The sequence below is a fragment of the Capricornis sumatraensis genome, chromosome 20 (assembly GCF_032405125.1).
Source record: "Capricornis sumatraensis isolate serow.1 chromosome 20, serow.2, whole genome shotgun sequence".
Lineage (NCBI taxonomy): Eukaryota > Metazoa > Chordata > Mammalia > Artiodactyla > Bovidae > Capricornis > Capricornis sumatraensis.
Genome location: NC_091088.1, coordinates 12,219,949 through 12,242,768, shown reverse-complemented (window position 1 = coordinate 12,242,768; position 22,820 = coordinate 12,219,949). Strand labels below are relative to the sequence as shown.

At 49.5% G+C, this 22,820-nt stretch overlaps 1 non-coding gene across 1 annotated transcript; it reads left to right on the top strand.

Annotated features, from left to right (window-relative positions):
• Positions 1-8,856: 8,856 nt before the first annotated feature.
• On the top strand, positions 8,857-8,928 carry TRNAW-CCA (transfer RNA tryptophan (anticodon CCA)). Its single transcript has one exon. It is a non-coding gene; the product is annotated as a tRNA-Trp (tRNA).
• Positions 8,929-22,820: the final 13,892 nt, after the last annotated feature.

Sequence of the window (22,820 nt, the reverse complement as noted above, 5' to 3'; positions counted from 1 at the left end):
AGCTGACCACAGCAATGGAGCTGCCTTCTGAACCGACTCTGGAGGCCTCGTTGGTCAGTGCTTGGCCACTTCCAGAGCAGTTCAGGGGCAGGGTCCCCAGTTTCTCCTCCCAGCTCTGTGTGTACTTGCAGTCAGCCACCTGTGTGCTCTGGGGCAGTCTGATATCTGCTGTCCATCTTGTCTCTCCGTGAAAGCTGGAGATGCATCTTTCTGCCAAGTGAATTCTCACCCGTAGACACAGAAGAGGTATTGGGAAAAAAAAGAGAGAATTGTTATAACCTAAAAAACAAAACAAGTCTGGTCCCTGTGTGGAAGAGGATCACAACAGCCGGGCTCCCGCTGCGCAGGAGCCGCAGGCTCGGGCCAAGGTAACAGAGGCCTCGGCCAATATCCCCAGGTCCTTCCTGCCGCGCGCTGGCCCAGACCTGGCCGCATCCAGCCAGGAAGGGGAGGCCGGGTGGGAAGGCAGGAGGAGGCCTCAGGGACGCCGGTCTCCGAGCCCCAGCAGGGCCTGGCGTCCCACCCAGCAAGGGCCCCGCTGCCAAGGCGCTTACCAGCCAAGCTGAGTCAACATCCGAGGGCTGCTGGCAGTGCTGGTGACTCGGGGGAGAGACAAAGGCTTCTCCCCGCCTCCCCGGGCCTGCATGCGGCCTCCCTGCCTCGGGCCGCTGCCTCCTCTCGTCGCTCACAACCACGGGCCTGCGCGCTTTCGAGACCCACGTGGTGCACGGCCCTATTTCCCCTTCGCAGAGACGTGTCCTGTTTTTGTTCTGCTTCTGCTGAGGACACTGGGGTTTGCTCGTCTTACTTCTGTGCCGTGGAGATGGTTTCCCCGAGAAGCAGAAAAGCCAGAATATTTCAGTAATGTGACCCATGTGGGTGTCCAGGATGAAGGCCTGGAGGGAACACAAAGGCACAGATATGCAGGCTCAGACAGCAGCGATCGTGAATGTTAGTTGAGTTTAGAAACAGACCGTTTACCCCATTGATGTTTGACAGAAAACAGCAAAATTCTATTAAGCAATTATCCTTCAATAAAAAATAAATACAACAATCCTCAAAGGAAAAAAATAGAAGGAGTTTTGCTGAAACCCAATTCCGGTTTGTTTCCGATAATAATAATTGGATCCTTATATGTGTATTCATGATGCGCACACAGAGACCTTGACGATGGAAATGGTTATGAACACGAAAATAAGACGGGATGTTAGTAGCTCTTAGTACACTGACTTAGAGGTTTCTCAGCTGGTTTATGAGGTGAAGTGAAGTGAGGGTTGCTCAGTCATATCCAGCTCTTTGCGACCCCATGTGGAATTCTCCAGGCCAGAATACTGGAGTGGGTAGCTTTTCCCTTCTCCAGGGGATCTTCCAAACCCAGGGATTGAACCCAGGTCTCCTGCATTGCAGATGGATTTGTTACCAGCTGAGCCACAAGGGAAGCCTGAGGATACTGGAGTGGGTAGCCTTTCCCTTCTCCACCAGATCTTCTTGACCCAGGAATTGAACCAGGGCCTCCTGCATTGCAGGCAGATTCTTTACCAACTGAGCTATCAGGGATGGAAAAGAAGATACTTAGGAATAGATGGTTCACTTGGTTCCACTGGATAGCGTATTTATATAAACAAATTGCATGTATTCCTATGCCATTTGAAGGGCATGGACCTCCATATTATCATTTTAGAAAGCTTCCTAAGCTTCTATTTTTATGTTAAAATGATGTAAACAAAAGTACTTTTAACAATTAAAAACAGTAACTGCATTTAGGAGTCACATAATTATTTTCAAGTAAGTGTCCATTCTCCATAACTTATAAGTCAGGCTTTACTACAGGTAATTTATAGGGATTTTCAAAACACACTGTTAGGTAGAAAGGCAGTGGGAATTCCCTGGCGGTCTAGTGGTTGGGACTTTGCGCTTTCACTATTTTGGGCCTAGGTTCGGTCCCTGGTCAGGGAATTAAGATCCCACAAGCCACATGGCATGACCAAAAAAAGAAAAGTCTAGATGCAGAGAAATGAGTAACATATGTTGATTTTTAAAAAATATGACACTAATGATACGTATAAGCAGCATAGATGGATGGAAGGAGGAAAGGAAGGAAGAATGGATAGGTGGATATTTTATATTCATTATTTGGAACCAGAGATTGAGAGCCAAGTGCAAAGAGTTCCCATATACCCCGCCCCAGTCCAAACCGGCACTTCTTAGGCGCTCACACTTCTGCTTGCTTCCCGTCTCACCAAGGGTCAGATGCAGGTATCTTATCAAGGCCTGCAGGGCTGCACCTCGGGCGGCATCGCCCCCGTCTTTGGTCCTCAGTCTCCTTGGTCGCCCCTGTCCCTCGGGCAGGAGCCCCCAGGGGCTTTCTCAGGCCCGCACTCGCCCGGTGCACCCTGTGCACGAGGGAGGCCTGAGAGTGCTCCTGGCCCAGCTCCGCCCAGCTCTCCCCGAGGGGCCGTGCTGTGCGCACCCGGACGCTCCCGTGGGTCCTCCTCCTGGCCTCTTTCCAGGACCCCGCCCCCTACCTCTGGGCTCCTGCCCAGCATCTACCTTTTCTTCTACAGGCGCCTGCTGGCATCATGCCATCCCCACCACCCCCACCTGCTGGCGCATCACTCCAGCATCCCAGCCGTGGTACCTCACCCCAGTGGGCGCTGGGCTGGGGCTCTCCAGCCGCTGCTTTTCTCAGCAGGGGCACGATGAGGTTGCGGTCCCGGTGCGGACTCTGAGGTTGGGCTGCTCTCGACCCTTCGCCCAGGAAATGAAAAGCGTTAGGCTAACCTCTCCAAGGACTCTGGCTTCTCTGAGGTACAGCTTCCCTAGCCTTGAGGTGGGGCAGAAGAAGGAGCCTTCCTGGCCATCCAGTGGCTCAGACTCACACTTCCACTGCAGGGGACACCGGTTCAACCCCCAGTCCTGGAAAGAAGATCTCGCGTGCTGCGTGGTGCAGCCAGAAAATTAAGTTCTTAAAAAAGGTGTCCATTTCAGAGGACGCTCGAAAGGGCGTGCAAAGAAAGCATGCAGGTGGCACCTGCTTGCAGAACAGGCATCCACTCGATTTCACTTCCTTTGACATTGCTGTGCAAGCGTGAGGCCAACGCCAGGCTCTGTCTGACTACATTTTCCACTGTGGGGCCACTGAATTCCACTAAGTGGGAGACAGCTCCTTCCCTGTTGCCGGGGAAAACCGATGCTTCTTCCCAATGGTTCTTCTTTCCCTCCTCTTCCTCTTCTCTCCTCCTTTTCACCTTTTCCTTCCCTTCTTTCCTCCGCTTTCCTCCCATCGATCGTCCTTCGTGTTGGGCGTGCAGGTTGAGTCTGCATGTGTCCCAGGAGCTGCCCTTTGCCCACTGGTTGGCCGAATCTCTCTTTTCTCCCGAGAGCCTCTGTACCCTGGTTCCTTGTTCCCAAGGGCAAACCTCTGGCCTCCTCACTCTCCGGGGAGGGCTTGGCTGTGGGGACACCAGGCACGGACCCAGGGGGTCTCCTGATGGTTGGTGCAGACCGCTTGCTGACGTGTACCGGGCCCTGGTGATGGCCTGGGCTCCAGGGCCAGCGCTGGCACGCCAGGCAGTGTGCCTGCTTTGGCCCTGGTGCCCTGGGAGTGGCCCCTGGTCCCCACACCATGGTTTGGGACAGGAAGCAAGAGCTTCCGGACCAACTGGTGATCGGAAGACTCTTCCCCAGGGAACAACGGGTCCCTTTTCCGTGGCCTTTTTATAAATGTTCATCTTCCTCCTTTGTCACACTTCCCCCTGTCCCGTGACGGAGGGACAAGGGCAAACCAGCCCCACGACATCCATCAAGCCTTTCAAGTTGTCACCTGCCCCCATGGAAGCACCCTCCCAGCTGCCTCACTGGGCCAGAAGCGAAACCCACCATCTGAATTTGCAGGGGATGTTCTGAGCTGTGTGTTGTCATCTTTGCTCAGAAAACAAAAGCGTCCATGCCCTAAAACAATTTCGGTTAAGTGTTGAGATCCTTCACCTGTTTGCCTCTAATTTGGAATTTTTAGGGTAAAAGCGAGGTAATAGAGTAACTCACCCTTGAGGTGAGGTTGGGGTTTGAAAATGTAGGTGGCGGCCGTCACTCTCAGCTGCCCTTTGGTTGCTGTTTTCCCAAGACGCACGCACGCTGGTACACATGCCGCAAATGGTGCCCCAGGAGGACACAAACGGCAGCTCCCAAACAGAGTCACAGAGCCCCTGGGAGAGCGAGACCCCACACTGTGACTCTGCATGCGTGTGTGTGAGCACACACCCTTGAGCTACGGGACAGAGATGTAGGAGACAGTGTCCTGTCCCTTCCAGATTTTGGCAAGAAAGTACGAAGATATCCCTCACCTGATGCATAGCATTGGCCTGTCCAGGGGGCATAGTGCATTCTGTATTCATCCATCCATCAGTCCGTCTGTCCGTCCGTCCACCTTCCATCCTTCCCGCCCTCCACCCACTCAAAGAAAAACTACCAGTAATTGTTCTGTGCCAGACATAATGCTCTGGGAATGACATGGGATTCTCACTGAACCCTCCTCACAAGAACCCCAGAAGGTAAGACACTTGTTTTCCGCTGGGTAGGAAAGTGGAGGCTCAACAGAGTAAGGAACCTGTCCAAGCGGTGCAGCTGGAAGAGGCCAAAGTGGAACTGGGGCTCCTGTGTCTGACTCCAAGCCTGAGTGCCTTCTTTGGCACCCCGCTGTCCTGGGGCCAGGAACTCAGCAGAAAGAGGAGGTGACCGGGGGGTGCTGTCAGCTGCAAAGGTCAAGCGGGGGAGGGGAGGAGGAGACTTGTAACAGACATGCTGGTTCAGTTCTGCCTCCTTCTAGAAAGAATGTCTAATGTCTAAAGTAGCTATAAACTCTGGTCCCATCGAGATGGCTCAAACAGAAGGTGAAAAGTCGCATCGGAATGTCTAACTCTCAGATACTCTTTGATAAGTAGCATTTAAAACAAACCTGAGTGAAAGTGCTTGTCCTTACGTGGAAACCGTGACGAGTGGGAAAACTTCGGGAAATGCGGACCGAGCCCTTTCTGTGCTATCCGGCCGTGTACAATGTGTGTGTAACATACTAATGCGTAGCGTGTATCTCCAACATGCTGTGTACATTAGAGACAGGAGCTGCAGATTAATAATCGCGTTTACTTTTGAACACTTGGCCTGATTCCTAAGTGGTTTGTGGGATATATGAAACAAAGCCATGCTTAGGAGAAAACCAAAGGATAGAAGTAGCACGTGGTACAAGGAAGTCAGATGGGAGAGCAGCCGTCGGGGCAGACGCGCAGCCCAGACGGTGCTGCGCGGAGGCCCTGAGTGGTCCCCGCGCGCGGTCCGCAGCATCCTGAGCGCTGTGAGAAGAGAAGCAGAGGCAGGCATGTGACTCTTCCCTAGTCCAGAAACAGAAAGCGGGGCAGTTTTCTAGGGACAAAGATGGAGAGAAGTCCCCACTCGAGTGCGTAGATTCAGAGATTCCCACAGAACAATAAAAAGAAGGCAGCAGGGACTATGAGCTCAGTCCAGCGTGGGCACGTGTTTCCTATGGAAAAGGAGGGATTTTAAGCTAGGAATTCTCAGCGGCTTATGTTCTCAGTCTCTGGGAATTTGGTTTACTTTAATTTTCCAGCTAAAAATTTTTATTGGCAAATTTTTTTTTTAAGGTCTTGGAAAATGTAGGCTTGTAAAAAATACAATTTGTAGCTCATCTTAATTCTGGTAACTCTGTGGTTGTGCTAATATATCAAGGTATTTAATGAGGAGTTTTAGTCACTTAGCATAGTTTCTGGAGCGTCATAGGCACTCAGTAAGAAATTGCCGAGTGAAGGAATAGAATATCAAGGTAACTGTTGAGCAAAGAGAAACAGAGGATGAAGCCAGTAGAATATTGGAAATTCTTCAAATTCAGAAAACAAATTGATTTCTGACTTTAGTGTCCTGTCACTGATCAAGCCACCTCTCGCAGCAACATTATGCCTTGAATTTAATGCTCAGATATTCCTGCAGTGCTAGCACTGGGAAACAAGGGTTTACTGATTTTTTTTTCACATATTTCCACCTAGTTTGTCTGATAAAAGCACATCACTTTTTAATCAATATCATTGAGGCCTAGTTATATATAATAAGGTGTGCGCAGTAGAAGTGAACAGCTTGATGAATTTTGATGGGTGAACTACTCCCTGTAACACCACCCCAAAGATGACACAGAGCGCTTCCAGCTTCTCAGAGAATCCTCTTCACCCCAAATCACCCCACTCCCTCCTCAGGCAATCAGTGATTAAACTGATTCCTAATTTGCTTTTCATGTTGTTCTTTTTTGTAAAAAAAAAAAAAAAAAAAAAAAATTAATGAAGTCTAGTTGATTTCCAATGTTGTGTTAACTTCTGCCGTACAGCAAAGTGATTCAGTTGCACACACACTACACACATATATACATTATCTTATTTGATGAAATTAATCAGGTTGTTCTTTTTAATTTATTCATTCGCAGATGTGGCTGCACTGGGTCCTAGTTGTGGCGCGCGGGGTCTTGGATCTTCGTGCTGCATGTGGGATCTTTAGTTGCAGCCAGCAGATTCTTAGCTGTGGCCTGTGGGATCTAGTTCCCTGACTGGGGATCGAGCCCACACCCCCTGCTTTGGGAACGCAGAGTCTTAGCCACTGGACCACTGGGGAACTCCCTCGTGTTGTTTTTAAAATGGAGCAGAACATAAATGCTTTGAAGCTACTCGGGAAGAATAGCCCTCTTGCCCAGCAGTGGGGAGACCGAGTCCAGCAGACCTATCGTAGATGGGCCGACAGCAGGGCCAGCGGCCCCCCGCGGCCCCAGGGCCAGGTGCTGCTCCTCCTGTGGGGCTTGTCTGAGCGAGTTTGGTACTTACGACCGAGGGGCTCTTGGGTGAGGAACCAGCAGGAGAGTCGGTGACACACTTTTCACTGAAGTTAAAAATTGCAGTGGCGATGGCAATTATTTTGAATTATCCTTAGAATGATTAAGAAAATGATACCCTTAAATAAATGTTTGAAAGAAATGAGTTTTGTTGGGAATAATACCTCACAGCCAGTTCTCAGAAGTCCAAAGACAGAAGCAAATTAAGGGACACCCTCCAAGCAGTTGGGGGAGAAAAAAAACCCACACAGAGTGCCTAATAAATATCTCGCCAATCCAATTATAACATTCAAATCAAGGAGAGAAAAATACAGTATCAAATGTAATGAAAGCTCTCTTTCCCAGCGAACACACAGCCTGCGTCTCACTGTCCAGTGCTGAAGGGGATTTCAAAGTCAGCGTGTATGCAGGGTGGGGGGAATGCCATGTAAATCAAAGTGAAATAATCAAATTTTTCTGGTGGAAATAAGTGCAGTTGTTTGATGTAATTTTGACATTCAGCATAATTTCAGCATCCACACTGAAGTTAGGGAATCAGGGTGTCTCTATGAGATTTATACAGTGAGAATTTATTGATCAGAAAAATCTAAGTTAGACTTTGAATACAGTGTGGCCTTATGCCTTTGTGGGGGAATATAGTCTCCTACCATGGTGTGTATGTGTGTGTGTGTGTGTGTGTAGTATAAGTGTATATGTGTGTGTATATATATGTAGTAGAAGTAATGGAAGTATATATTTTACATATTTCACTGCAGTGTTAAGGCAGAAAAGACCTGTTTCCATTTGTAGTGGGGTGAATAGCATCCCCTCTAAAACCAAGTCCACTCAGAACCCCAGAATGTAGCAGTGTTTGGAAATACTGCTGTAATACATCTGTAATACAGACGTAATTAGTTGAAGTCATCCCAGAGAGGCGTAGGTTCTAAAGCCGATGACTGGTGTCTTACTGAGACGAGAACACACAGAGGCAAGCACACAGAGGGGAGAGGGACGTGATGATGAGATGGCTGTTGGGGTGACGTGCCTGTGAGCCAAGGAACCCCACAGATTGCCAGGAGCCCCCAGACTCTGGAAGAGGCAAGGAAGAATCTTCCTCAGAGCTGTCAGAAGGAGTGTGATCCTGTGGCACCTTGATTAAGGACTCCTGGCCTTCTAACAGAATCTCCATTGTTTGAGGCCACCTATGAAGGGCACCCGTTACGGCATCCTTACACCGGTGCCATGTTAAGTCCCCTCTGCATCTGGAAACAACCCGCCCCTGCTCACAAGGTAGAAATACCCCGGAATCCAGGAGGTGACTTTCCCTACCAGGGAACCTGGGTTTGCAATGTCTTGGGTCAGCAGTAGAGATCCTTCCAGACGCCTCTGAGAAGCTTCAGCCGCTCGTCCCCTCCAGTAACTGAGGAGGAGATGCTCCAGTGAGGCCTGGAGCTGCAGGCAGGAGTCCAGTCTGCACCCCTGCTGAAGCTGGTTCTGCTTGGAGAGTGAAGAGCCGACGCGATGCTGACTCAGGGCAGAAGATGGGCCCCCAGTGGCCTCCCAGAGAGTGTGCTCCGAGGACAGCAGAGTCTGAACGAGGGGCCGCTTGGGTCCCTGCTCCACCTGTAGCCACCCACCCTCTCAAGGAGACTGGTTGGGTCCGTTACCTCTGACCTGGTGCAGAGAGACCAGCTTCCAGCCAGGTGATTTTGCACTGCCTTGCAGGGCAGTAGGTGGAGTTGTCTTTAAGTGTTCATGTATCTCTCTTTTTAAAATTTTCATTTTGTATTGGAGTGGAGTTGATCAACAATGTTAGTTTCAGGTGCACAGCGAAGTGAATCAGTGATACCCGTACCTGTATCTGTTCTTCGTGGGTTTCACTCTCTCCGCTTGCCCTCCTCCCACTTAGCCAGGAGTGCCACCCAGACACCAGCTGCTCTTTCTGCTTCATTAGACCTTCTAGCTGATTAACTAATCCATTCAGTAATTTACCAGCTTCCCTGGTGGCTCAGAGGTTAAAGCATCTGCCTCCAATGCAGGAGACCCGGGTTCGATCCCTGGGTTGGGAAGATCCCCTGGAGAAGGGAATGGCAACCCACTCCAGTATTCTTGCCTGGAGAACCCCATGGATGGAGAAGCCTGGTAGGCTACAGTCCATGGGGTCGCAAAGAGTCGGACACGACTGAGCAACTTCGCTTTCATTTTCACTTTCAGTAATTCATGAGCACATATTTATTGAGTCCTCATCACCATACCAAGGATCATGCTGGGTGCTGGGGCTCTAACCATGAACAGACTAAACCTCTGGTCTAGACCTCATCAAATTCCTGGTCTTGGGGCCAGGGCAGGCCCATATGGAGCCTTGGAGTGAATTAGATAAAGGCATCCCATTCTTCTGGGCAGGGTTCATGGCTCAGCGCGTGTAACAGCATATCAGCGACTTGCGTATCAGCCCAGCCCACTTCCTTAGGCCAGCAACCTTGTGCAGTGCACAATTTGTACAGCTGCACCTGGTGCTGAGTCTCCTGGGACTCCTAATAGCTGACAGGGACAGGACAGACGTGGAGGATGAGGCAGGGAGGGATTAAAAAGCACCCAAGGCAGCATCTGACCCAGCCCTGTTTGAGCCAAAAGAGGCGCCTCAGAAGGGGAGCTTTCTCAGAGGAGGCCGGTACATATAGCAGTGAAAATAGCTACACAGTAAGCGTTTGGGGGGTTTTGTTGTTACTGTTTCTGTATGGATAAATTTGGTGATTCTGAGGCATAGAGAGTTCAATTAATCCTTTGCCTATTTCTGAAGCTTCCTTTCTAAAGGAGAGAATTTATGTGCCACCGTTTAGGCCCTTTTCAATACAGTCACTGGCATCGCATTTTGGCAGAGGCACTAAATGACTCGAGAGAGTTGGGAGATGCAGGGAAGATGTTTTTATTATTATTATTATTCAGAAGCTTTTATTTGATCATATAAATCGTTACACTCACTTGAGTTTCTGCCTCAACCAAGATGAAGAATCACATCTACCAATATTCTCAGCCCCACTGCTACTGTATAGAAAGAACCTTAAATTCTAACTTGCAAGTAAAAGAAACAATTGGAGGGATTTATCATGATTGGAAAATCAGACCCTGGAAAATCAAAACACACTTTGCTACGGAGATGAATTTGCATGTGTGGGGGGCTTGTACGTTAAAACAAGCCTGGATGCCATGGGCAAAACCTGCTTCCCTTTCCACTGGTGTGTTTATTTTCATAGCCCCATCATATATTAAGCATCCTTGCAGTGGAGGCATCTCTAGACTCTGTTGTCTACATTTTGAAAGTGCCAAATCCTAGCCAGTAGACCACCAGGAGGGCTATGTCATCTACATTTTGAAGAGAAGACCTGCCTTATGGGAACCCCCTCCTTTGAAAACTAAATCCATATGGAATTCTCAGCCTATATAGATGAAGGCAGATAGTCACAGCGTGTTATATAATACCACAGTGAGAAACTGCTCTGTTAATAAAACTCAGGGAATTTCTAGTAGCAGCTGTGATAACAGAGCCTAGGGAATGTCACGCAGGGAGAGTAATAAAGTCCAGTGAAAGAATTCAAGTTGTGTCTTTGAAACTCACTCTGTATGACATTTCTCAGCCTGCTGATTGCCTTAGTCAATACCCACAAACCCCACTCTACCCAGAAATCGTAGCTTCCCAGAAGGCTTCCTTGAGTCCTTGGTTTGTTATGATAGCATATAGAATCTTTCCTGATGACCCTTTTACAAAATGCAGCCCAACTTGCCTCTGGAATTCCCTGTTCTCCTTCACTGCTCCATTTTTATTTTGTTTTATTTTTTTCCTGCCAAGATTTATCACCATCTGACTTGACATGTGTATCAGTCAGCTAATACTTTGTAACAAATACCTTGACACACAGTGACTTTGAAACAACAAACCTATTACCACCTGACTTGTGGGTCAGAAACCTGCCTGTGACTTAGCTAGCTAGATCCGGCAGCTCACGGCTTCTTACGAGGCTGCCATCAAAGTGTGGGCCAGCACTGTGGCTATCCCAAAAGTCAGACAGGGAAGGATCCAGTGGGAACTGGTGGGAGCCATTTCGGAAGCCACATTGCAAATTACATATTTTAAATTATGTATTTGTCTATCATCTCTAACCCACTGAAATAAAAACTGTGGAAGAGCCGAGATCTCTCTGGTTTGTTCTTCATTGTATCCATGCTGCCAGGTGTTTGTCCAATGAACAAACTCAGGTATTTGTTAATTGAATGAATCAATGTGGAAACTGCTTTTTGTCCCCCAGAGAAGTCCTGAGTGTGTCTTATTTCTCTTCTTTCTTCTTGTAAATGTATCTGGAGAGTTTTTGAGTGTCAGAGGCTGAGAGAGTATACAAGCTATTTAGGAGAAAATATTTATTTTAACAGTTATGTAGGCAGAATAAGGGCTTCCCAGGTGGTGCTAGTAGGAACACACCCACCTGCCAATGCAGGAGACAGAAGAGACGTGGGTTTGATTCCTGGGTTGAGAAGATCCCATGGGAACCCACTGCAGTATTCTTGCCTGGAGAATCCCATGGACAGGAGCCTGGCGGGCTACAGTCCAGATGGTTGCAAAGAGTTGGACATGACTGAAGTGACTTAGCATGCAGAGATACCCAAGCCCTGATCTCTGGGAACAGAAGATGTTACCTCACTGGGCAAAATGGAACTTTAAGCAGTGATTAAAGTCATGGACCTTGAGTAAGGGGATTATTTTGGATTTTCTGGATGAGTCCAAAAGGAGAGCCTTTTCTGGATGTGGTCCCAGGGTTGGACCATGGAAATGACCCAAGGATCATCAGTTGCAGGTCTTTTGAAAGAGCCTGATATTCAGGGAAGTCCTGATAGAACCAGGAATTGTAGGCCTCAGGAACGAACATTCCATTTTTATTAATACCATCCACACACGTTAGAGACTCAGGATCAGATCTTCCTTCGTGATAAGATTTTAGGGACGAGAAAGTCTTCCATTGGAACTCACGGTCTCAGGAAGTACTGATACACTCCTTCTAGTCCAGCATAAAGAAGTCTCCACCCGTGAGAAATAACTGCTGATGAAAGAGGAGTTGGCTCCCGTTCACTTTGCTCTTTTGCATGTCTTTAAATAATCCATGTACAGAAGTATAGCAAAGATACAGGAAAAAGCACAAAGCAGTGGACTTTCATGTGGTAGAAACACTCCTGTGAGATTCATTGCGTGTTGCCCGAAGCAAGAGCTGGTTTACTCTTGCTGCTCACCGACAGTTGCATGGAGAGACCATAGTTTACTCAGACTTTCCCCACTGATGGCCATGCCGCTTGTTCTGCTTTGGGGCTGTTGTCAATGGTGCTGCTCTGAAATTATTGTCCGTGTCTTTTGGTGAAAGCGTTTCTGTTGGGTCCACACCTGGGGTGGGGGATTCCTGGGGTAAGGGCATCCTTTTACGTTCTGCTTAGATACTGGGACTTGCTGACCTGGAACAGCACGGGATGAGAGACAAGAGTTATGTGAATCCAGGGTCAGATGCTGTCTGCATTTTTAAACTTTCTTATTTATGTATTTTTGGCTGTGCTGGGTGTTCGTTGCCAGCAGGCTTTCCTCCAGCTGGGCGAGTGGGCGCTGCCCTTCCGTTGCGGCTCGTGGACCTCTCATTGTGGTGGCTCCTCTTGTTGCGGGGCACAGGCTCCAGGGCACACGAGCCTCAGCAGCTGTGGCGTGTGGGCTCAGAAGCTGTGGTTCCCGGGCTCTGGAGCACAGGCTCAATAGTTGCGGCATATGGGCTGAGTCGCACTGTGGCACGTGGGATCTTCCTGGACCAGGGATCGAACCTGCGTCTCTTGCATCGGCAGGCGGATTCTTCACCACCGAGCCACCGGGGAAGTCCTCGTCTTTATTTAACATTCTGATATTTGCTCACGGAGGACTGTTGTGCACTCGCTTTGCGTTAATTGTTATCTTGATCTGGGGTGTTCTCCTAAATTGCACCCAAGGTGAAGTTTTCACCCATGGTCAACTCACTTCACCCTGGTTCCAGCCCTCAGCAGATCCAAGACACCCGGTAGCTGCCTGCTGTCTAAAAGCTTGGTATCTGGTTCCAAAAGATCCATCGGGGCTGTATCAGCTTAAACAGTGCATGAGAAAAACCCCCGGTCCTCAAAGCTCATGCCTGGGCCCACAGGACCTCGTCGCGGGCCGTGTTTTGTTTTATTTTCAAATACACATTTTTACTCACAAAGACCTCTGCAAGGTGATTTGAAATTTGTTGGCCTGGCGGGGGCAGGAAGGACATGGACTGTTTCAAGTGAAACATTTAATTTATTAATTGGGTTGGGGCGGCCAGGCTGGCTTCTCATGTCTGCGTTCTTGGTTTCTGGACTGTTAGGAAAGAGAGGGGGCAGGGGAGAGGGCAAGTGCCGTTTAGGAAGGTCTGGCTGGCTAGATGGGGTTGGAGGGGCTGCACTCACGGCCAGATCAGGGCCAATGCTCCTCACTAAAACGTTCCTTTCCTCTGCTTCTTCAACACAAAGAGACTCTCCATCACCCATTTCCTGTCTCTTTAGGCAGCTCTATCCCACGGCTTAGTGGAGCAGGTATCAGCCTGATAGGATGAGACTTTGCAGGGCTGGGTTTATTGGGTTTAGGTAAGCAAATCCTCTTAAGAAAAACTGTTCATCAGTCAGCCTAATTTACTCATCTGGAGCAGAACGTTTTCTATTTTGTTCCGTGCCGGTGGTCTGGTGTTCTGAGCACTGCAGGAGCGTGTGCAAATCCAGGCTCATTCGAGGCTGGGGGAGACCTGGAGCTGGAAACTGAGGGTCTAGTTGAGATGGTGGTTGACTTCACTGGGGGGAAGCAGAGCAGGGGCATGATGGCTTCAGAGATGATTGGAACCCAGAGCTGCAAAGCTGGTCCTTCTGTTCTGCACCCCTCGAAGAAGAATCTATACTAAGAATGCCATCACCCCACAGAGAAGGATTTCCGTTTGCTTGTTTCCAGTCACCCAGGGGGCTCTGTCTTCATGTCTGTGCTCTGGTTAATTCACGAGGCAGCTCCTGCAGTCGGTCAGCTCCCAGCCGTCCGCTCCCTCCCCGCCATCTGTGAGACCGGCTGTGCCGGGTCTGCTCCTCAAGGTTGCTTGAAACGCTCGGCACCCCAGAGTGCATAGTCAGCTCCGTGCAACATCACGCTGGTGGGCTCCCACGTAGTCTTGACTGAAGTCTAGCCACTTGCCCTCCCATCTCACCTCCGCTTTCCATTCTTGTCTTGAATTCTGACTGTGTGTGACATGTTCCCGTTTGTAGACTCATCATTTTCTTTTTTTCTGATTCTTAATGTGATTTCTCTAGCTCACACAGGGGTTCCCCTTGTTATCACAGTTGGGACGCTTCATCTACAAGAATGCGATCAGACATCCTCAATAAGCTGCAGGACTTGGTTTCTCTTCCTCATTCCCCTGCTGGAGAGCCCTGAGCCCCACGTGCAGCTGGACGATGGGACAGCCCAAGAATGGGATCTGCACAGTTAGGAACAGCAGATCATGTCATCTTCATGCCTTGATAGTCACCACTGTGTTCTCATTAAGAAACAGACATCTGTATATCTTAATGTACGTAACTTAGAAAGTGAGAACACCTTGCAGTCTTTCCCAGCCTCTCCAGCAGTTTGGTATCTGTTCACCCAAATCTTTATGTAAGTGTAACTTTTATTATTTATTTTTGGCTCTGCTGGGTCTCTGTTGCTGCACTAGCTTTTTTCCAGTTGTGGAGAATGGGGGCTAGTGGCTCTCTGGTTGCAGTGGTGGCCTCATTGTGGTGGCCTGCCTTGTGGCAGAGCAGGGACTCCAGGGCACTCCCATGCTCCAGAAGTTGCAGCACGTGGGGTTAATCGTCGCCGATCCCAGACTCTAGAGCCCAGGCTCAACAGTTGTGGTGCACGGGCTCAGTTGCTCCATGACATGTGAGATATTTCTGGATCAGAAATCAAATCCGAGTCTCCTGCATTGGCAGGCAGAGTTTTTACCCCTGAGCCACCAGGGAAGCCCCACCCAAATCATGTATTTATGTATGTGTGTGTGTGCACGTGCACACATGCTTCACTTAACCATACATCTGAGATACCCTTGCATGTCAGTTCATAAAGATTTGTCTCATTCCTTTTAATGGCTGTGGTCAGTTGTGCTGTAAAAGTGTACCATAGTTTATTTACCCAGTTATACCCAGAGAATCTTAGAACACAGCTACTGCTTTCAGGCAGAGGAATTCCCCCTCCAGCATCTCTGCAGGAGGCTAGCCCCAGCCCACAGAGGGCTTGGGTTTCCTCGGGTCCAGACAGTTTCGATGAATCTAAGTCTCTGGGGCGGTGTCTTCATTTCTGCCTCGTTTCCATGACTGGCTGTTCAGTCAAGGCCAAGAAAGACTTCCAGCTGTGCCCATGCCCAGGGTACTTTAAAGGCGTGAAGGAGTTCAGGTAGATAGCCTGCAGAATCAGGGCCACGCAGGCATCAGAGTCCTCCAGTGGCTCACCCTTGGTCCTTTTATCTTTCCACTCGGTACAGCCCCATCCACTTCTCAGCTCTTGGATCATCTTGCTGAGTTTGAAACGTAACTGCCTCCTGGGACTCTCTACCTTCAGGTGTAAGACATCTTGACCACAGATGCAGGTGAGCCCTCCTTCCTCCAATCAGGGTCCCCCTTCTTCTCCAGAATCCCACTCCCTGACCCTGCTAAGACACTGGCTTTCGTCCTTGGCAGCTTTCTCCATCCACTGCAGGCCCTGCCTCTGGCACATTTCCAGGACGTCTGCCCTGCTCTCCAGGCCTGTCCTCACTTTTCTGATGATGGCCACTGATCACGCTTGTCTTTCTCCAGCCCACGCAGAGCCACCGTCAGGAGAAGCTCGTCTGACCTCACCCCACAGAGACCCCTTCCCCCTGGCTCGCCACCGCCCGCGGAGCAGAGCCCAAGAACAGGACGCCTTCTGTCCTCGGACGCCCTGCCTTCCGTTTGGCCCTCGCCCCTTCTCCGCGCCGGTGTAAGATGTTCAGTTTCTCACTGCCGTCTCTTCGGCTACGCTGACGCTTCTCTTTGGATCATCCTTCCCACCTCTGTCTTTAAGTCTGAGAAGCTGCTTCTTTCTGTAAGGAGGCTCCCCTGATCAGCTGGACTAGACTAGATACTTCTGTTTTCCAACGAGACAGCCCCTTTCTCTCTACCACTGACCTCACCTCATGCAGGGAAGCCATCCATTCTCTGGGGGAATTCTCCAAGGGGAAGACCATGCCTTACTCAGCTTCATATCCTCAGCTCCTGTCACAGGAACCGATGTGTAAGACATATTCGGCGTACACAGGGTGAACAGATGGCTGGATGGATGATGGGTGGATGGATAGATAAGATGGAAGGAAGGATGGAGAGTCTGAATCCCCGCCCGTGGCACTCTGGTTTCAGGCATCAGTGGAATGGAGCTGGGTAATTTGAAGCGGCTCCAATCCTCCCCTTTGCTTCATGGCACAATGTCCTCTGCCCTGGAAGATCAGCAGGGGGGTAGCAGAGTCTGGAAGGAGAAATGATTCTGTCTTCCCCTCGTCTAGGGCACCACGCTGGGAGCCTCTCCCTCAGTGTCTGTGGGACCAGTTTTCTCAATGCGCGGTGGGAAGCTCATGAATAGAAGGTGGAGGTGGGTGCCCTTGGTTGCCGTGCAAGCTGTCACGGCACCCGGGCCAGAAATAAAAGTTACAGGTGAACTAACCAGTGGCCAAGGCGGCTTTTCCCTTGCAGGTGGGCCCCTTTGGTCTCTCTAATCATGGTGATGAGATGAGCCATTAAGTAATAACAGGCACCTCCTCTGTACCGCGCACAATGTATGTTCCACACCGCGTTCCGCCCGCTCCCATCACTGTGACTGTCATCCTCGGGGTGACCCCAGCAGTGGGTATCACGTAGGATACAGCCTTCCGTTTATAGGCAGGGTTCTCGGGTCTGTGGAACTTGCCCAGGGTGACCCTGGTATTAAGCAGCAGAACCAGGCTCCAGTCCTAAGCAGCGCGACCCCCGAACCTGCCCTGCAGCTGCTCCCAAAGGAAGGAGGACCGAGTCCTTCTGGGCTGAAAGTTTCGTTTTCTCCACTAAGGGGGAAGAAGCTGGATCAGAAAGGATTCTGCCTGCTCTTCTCTCTGCCTGCTCTTCCTGGAGGGCAGAGGTGAGGGATGAGTGGGCTGAGGGATCCGGGTGGCAGTGCCGGGCACCACAGCGCGCCACTCGGGGTCTCCAGGGACCAACTTTTTAAGTCCTGAGCCGTCTACTTTTCCATTCTCGATGCAAATGCTCTCCCCCTGATTTGTAACCGCATCCCTCTGGCATAAATGGATTGACAGGCTGTCTAATGTCCCCGTGTCTTCTCTACTGGAGCGCCGTGAGCACGGGCCCAATCCTCTGCACTGGGAGGCTCTCGTTTCCCATGCAGACGCGGGCTGGAGAGGCTTATCCATACACAGAGACAAGAGCCAAGCTAGGCATCGTCAGGAACGAGGGAGTGGCCGCAGAGACTCCTAGTGACCTGGCCGCACGCGGAGCCTCCCCGAGTTCTCTCCGTGGGCCACATCTTCTGAATCTAAGAGGCGTTAGGTCAGTGTAGACACTGAGCGTTTTTTTTTCACCCTCACATTAACCTTTAACATCTTAGACAACAAAATAGAGTTTCCCCCCCCCAAAAGATGCATTGAGAATTATCATATCTCTTGAAGAGATTCAAATAGATAAAGGACTTCTTATTATTTTTCTTCATTTTAAAATAACTTCACAGAGTTGCCCAAACAGGGAAAAATGCCTCCTTTCAGTCATCCTAGTTCTTGCACATTATTTTTTAAAATAAGCTGTACAATGCAGTAAAGTGTACAGTCCTTAAGTGTGTAACAGCTTGATGAATTTTTACTATGCACGACCCAGATCAGAATGTAGAATATTCCCAGAAGCAAAAAGGGGACACCCCCATGTCCCTTTCCAGTTGAAAGGGACATCTCCCTTTCTCAAGTAGCCGCTGTTCTGACTGCCATCATCGTGGATGAGTTTTGTCTGGTTCCAGCTTCACGAGAGCGGAAGCACACAGGATGTGCTTTCTTTGCGCCGAGTCATCACTGGACACGTACTTAGCACTGAAAGCTGGGTGTTCTCTAACCAAATATATAACCATATATAACCAATGGTCTCTGCTTAAAAGGTCTTAATGAAAGTATGTGAAATAACTGATTTTTTTTTGCAAAAAGCAGAGGAACTCTAAGGCTTTTTATCTACCCCCCTCCTCCACCAACAACCCCTGTAAATGAAAACTACAGGATTAATCTGCACCAAATCTGGGCAGCCTGTTTAGGATGGATTGTTTAAAATATATGAACTGGTCTACTCAAAATCCACTTTGGAGGAGCTGCAAGGGCCCCGCAAAAACTTAGCCAAATGACCCAAGAGAAACTGAGAGCCCTGATTGGTGATAAAGTTTGTTTCTCCCTCAGGCAGCTCTGGCCCACCCAGGGTGAGTAACAGTACAGATTTATTTATTGAAGGAGGGTTAAGGATTCTTCTGGATGATGTTGTAGAGGAAAGTTAGTGGTCCAGTGAAGCTGAGAAGTATTTCATGTTCTGTCTCTGTTTTGGAGATTTATAATGCTCATCGTCAATTAGCATATTAAAGCTGCTGCTAAGTCCTGCTGCAAAGGTAGTGATGTGGTTGCATCAGCATCAGCTAAACATCTTTGCCACAGAACACTCTTACAATGGAGATTCTTCTTCTGTCTCAGAGAACTCATTTTCCTGTAACTTAGGTACTAAAAGCCAGCAGTCGGTAAGTCAGTCTTTGGGTAGAATAATTTCACATTCACATTTTACTTATGATAAACATGGGCTTTCCTGATAGCTCAGTAGGTAAAGAATCCACGTGCAATGCAGGAGATCCTGGTTTGATCCCTGGGTTGGGAAGGTCCACTGGAGAAGGCTACCCACTCCAGTATTCTGGCCTGGAGAATTCTATGGACTGCATAGTCCATGCGGTCGCAAAGAGTCGGACACGACTGAGCGACTTTCACTTTATGGTAAACATAAGGCCTCCATCTGTTATTTTCTCAAGTTATCCTGAGATTTAAAACATCTTTAAATTATCAAAGTGAAGGTAATATCACTTTCAAAACTTTTTCAGAATATGGATAGAAATATCCATTGGGGGAAAATTTATTTTATTGGTTTTATGTAAACTTCATTTTACTTTATTCTGAAGCTAATTATTTTGCATCACAGAAGCACCAGAAAGGTGTCTCTTTCCCATATAACTAAAACTGCTGCCTCTAAAAATCAAGAGAAATGAGCCCAAAATGGAACTCAAGGCCCCTGAGCTGGCAAGAGAAGGTCGTGGGTGAGTGGGGAAGTGATAATTATCACCGAGTCTTGCAAGACAGTCTGTAATCAGGGTTTATCATCTCTTTTAACCTTTTCTTTTCTCTGAGATGTGTTTTGGAGCAATCAATAATTGCTTCCAAAATTCCTCCTGTACTCCACAGAGGCCCAGATTTCCCGTTCTGCAGGAATCCCACAGTTTCATCCGTCCCATTATCAGAGGAACATCTTAGTAGTTTTTCAGCAGAAGTTGTTTCTGCTAATTTGCTAATTCATTCATATGCTGTCTGCCAGCCTCTGGGCGTCCGTGGACCATTTTCAGCTTACTTTTGTTTGGCCAGACAGGAAGTCTGTTTGCTGCTTTTAATTGTATTAAGTCCTTCGGAGAGAGGGAAAGTTCTGGGGGGACCGAACAGATTTTATTGCTCAAAAAAGACACATTGCAAGTTTCATGATGCTTTTGCATCTCCTGATCTAAATATTTGCAAGAGAGATTGAGAAAAGAAGGCCTTCTTCATATACCATTATCTCAGATTGTGAATCTGTGCTCATGGGCTAAACTCAATATATAATCAGCACACATTTTTCGTCCTTTTATCCTGTGCTGGATTTGAAGAGGGATTCTCGGAAGAGAAACCTTAGCCCTGGTTGTCAAGGAGGACACACCTGTTTGGAGATTCAGGCCATATAGTTAAAAAAAACTACTCAGAATAATCACAGATGTGTGGTGTTGATGGAAAAGACAGTGTTTAATGCGACCTGTCGCCATGCTTAACACTGTAAATGTACTGACTGTTACTCCTCAGCCCTCCATGAGGCATGTAACATTATTATTTCTGTTTAAATGTAAGGACACTGAGGCACAGAGAGGTCAAGACATCTGCCCAGGGTCACACAGCTAGTCAGTGGCAGAGGTGGGGCCGTTAGCAGCTTTCAAGAGGAAACTGGCTTTTATCGAGTGTATTCTGTATACCAGGTCTCAGGATAAATTATTTCACACACTATTTGGTTTAATTTTCAAAAAAGCTTTTAAGACAAAGAAGTATTATAGCCACTTTTATAGGTAATGAATTGAGACTCAGGGATGCTGAGTAGCTTGCCCAGAGTCATGGAGCATCTAAGTGGCAGATCCAAGGTTCAAATCTGGTCTGCTTGATTCTAAATTCTATTCAGCTGCACTGTGCACATTAAGCCAAGTCTATAGCTTCTTTGTCTAGCTAACTAGCATTTTGTAAAACTACATTCACACACACACACACACACACACACACACACACACCTGTTTCCTAGCTGCCAGTGGCTCAATTCACTCCAAATATGGAGCCTTGTCACAAAGGATCAGAACTCAGCCCAGAGCTCGAGTGACCAGGGTATGGGTATCTCCACCTTCATGGCAACACCTGGTCCCGGCTGTCCCTGGAAACATCCCTGAAAAACTGTCCAAGGGAACCTGTCTCCTGCATCCTTTTCTGAAGGTAAGGGCCAGCCCCTCCACGTCCCATCAGAGCAGGGACCCCGAGCTGCAGAAGGGAGCCTGGCTGACCTTGGACGAGGACTCGGCCCAGGGAATGCCCAGTGGCTGCCCAGTGGAAGGGCTGAGTCACCCCTGAGGTCTTCTGCAGATAGCCTGCCCTGCTCCCTTCTCAGCCACCGTGGAGCTGGGTTACCTGAGTGCTCTAGCTCCAGCGTATGGGGAAGTAAGGGCTGATCTGGCCAAGAAAATTGGTAACCTGGAAAAGCCATGAGTATCTCCCCAGCCCCAGCCCCACCGCCAGTTGCTGAGTGAGGAGGGAATTTGCTTGGCTCTCAGGGGACCTGGAGTCCTCCCTTGGTTCTCTGATTGCTTGTTATATGGCCGTGGGCAGCTTGTCCCTTGGGTGGGGCCATGGGGTTTAATAACAGACCCCGTCAAAGGATGCTGGTGAGGACATGAGGTTGTAAATGGAAACTTCCCAGGAGCATGCTGCAGCCTTTGGGGGGGTCGTTTCTTCCCTAAGCCTTCTTATCACAGTCTACACCCCAGCTCCCTCCAACCTCTTCTACCCCTTGGGAAGCTGGCACTTGTCAAGAAGGCCACTGCTCTCTGAGGGCCAGCTCACATTCTTGCCCTGCCACCCGGAGAGACGGGTCAAGAGAGGGCACGAGGGGCCAGGACGATCGTCACCTGGGATGGAGCCCAGAGCATTCCTCGGGGACCCTTCCTGGGGACCTTCGTGCCTGTTTGCTCCAAATCACGGCCACCTTTGCCCCACTCTCGACCCAGCCGCAGTAACCTTTGAATGAAGTGAATGCATAACCTCCCTCTTCCACCAGGGTCTCTGAATCCGCAGTCACCTCTGCTAGAACAGAGCAGACGCTTATTTTCATTCTCAGGGGTTGCTTCCTCAGAGAAGCCTCCTAACCTGGTCTCTTCTGTCCGTTATATGCTCTCGTGATACCGCGTGCCTCTTCCCAGCAATAATCAACACCCTCCTTTTCCTTCTGCCCCGTCCGGTTCCCATCGCCTCCCGCAGTGTCTGTACATGGCGGCCCTGATGCTACATTTATGGAAGGAAGTGGAGTGATGCGTTCCCTCTGGGGGCCTGGCATGCGCTGTGAGAAGTCGACAGCCTGTCCCCTGCCCCCCTCCTCGGTGCACCGTGACAGCATCTTCGCCCGCTGTGGTTCTGGCCCTTGGTGATCGCCTTCCGCCTCCGCCACCCCGCTGCTTCCCTGTGCGCATGCTCCGTGCTCCACTGCGCTCGGACCTGTGCGCAGAGCTTGTCCAGTGGCGCGTGGGGAGGAGCTAGCGGCGACCTCAGGGATCAGCTGGTGACCTCAGGGATCTGCTGGAGACCTCCCGTCTGGCTATGCTCCCCTGTATCAAGCCAACGGAGCTGGCAGGCTGTGTTTTAATCAATTGATAGCATCGTTTGGCACCCAGCATGCAGCTCAGGTTTTGTAAAAGACCAGGTGGCTGGTGTTCCCATCTCTCCATCCTCACAAAAATTTCAGGTTGGAGGCAGCAAGCGGCTGCCAGGCTTCTGGAACATTGGAGAGGGGCCAGGGCTCTGCATGGCGCACTTCCCCCGCAGAAGGAAACGAACCCCAGCGAGAGGGGAGAAAAGAGAAGAAGGAAAGTGCCGGGAACGTTCCTGGGGGAAATGAAACTGTCATCTGACTGCGGTCTCTCCCTTTTTGAGAGGAGGGGCTGTGAGCAGTCAGGATGAGTTCAGCTCAAAAGTCAAGTCAGTCTAGTCGGTTTAAGATTCGTCCACCTGCCCGGGCCTCTGCAGGGGACACACTTCATGTGTCCTCTCTCCTCGTGGGCCTCTAAACGTGCTTCCATGACCCCAGTCCTTCCTGCTTCCATCGTGCATTCTCTTGTCTTCAGACTCTTCCCAGGTCCAGGCTGATCTCCAGCCTGGGGTCAGAATAGTTTTCGCAATGTCTGAGCTGGTCACAGCCTGTCCCATGGGTGCCACCTTCCTGTGACTGTCCCTCCTGCGCAGATGGGTGCTTCACAAGGCACATGCCTTCTGGTCTTCACTGATGTAGTTCCAGGGCCGGCACTGGGTCTGGGATG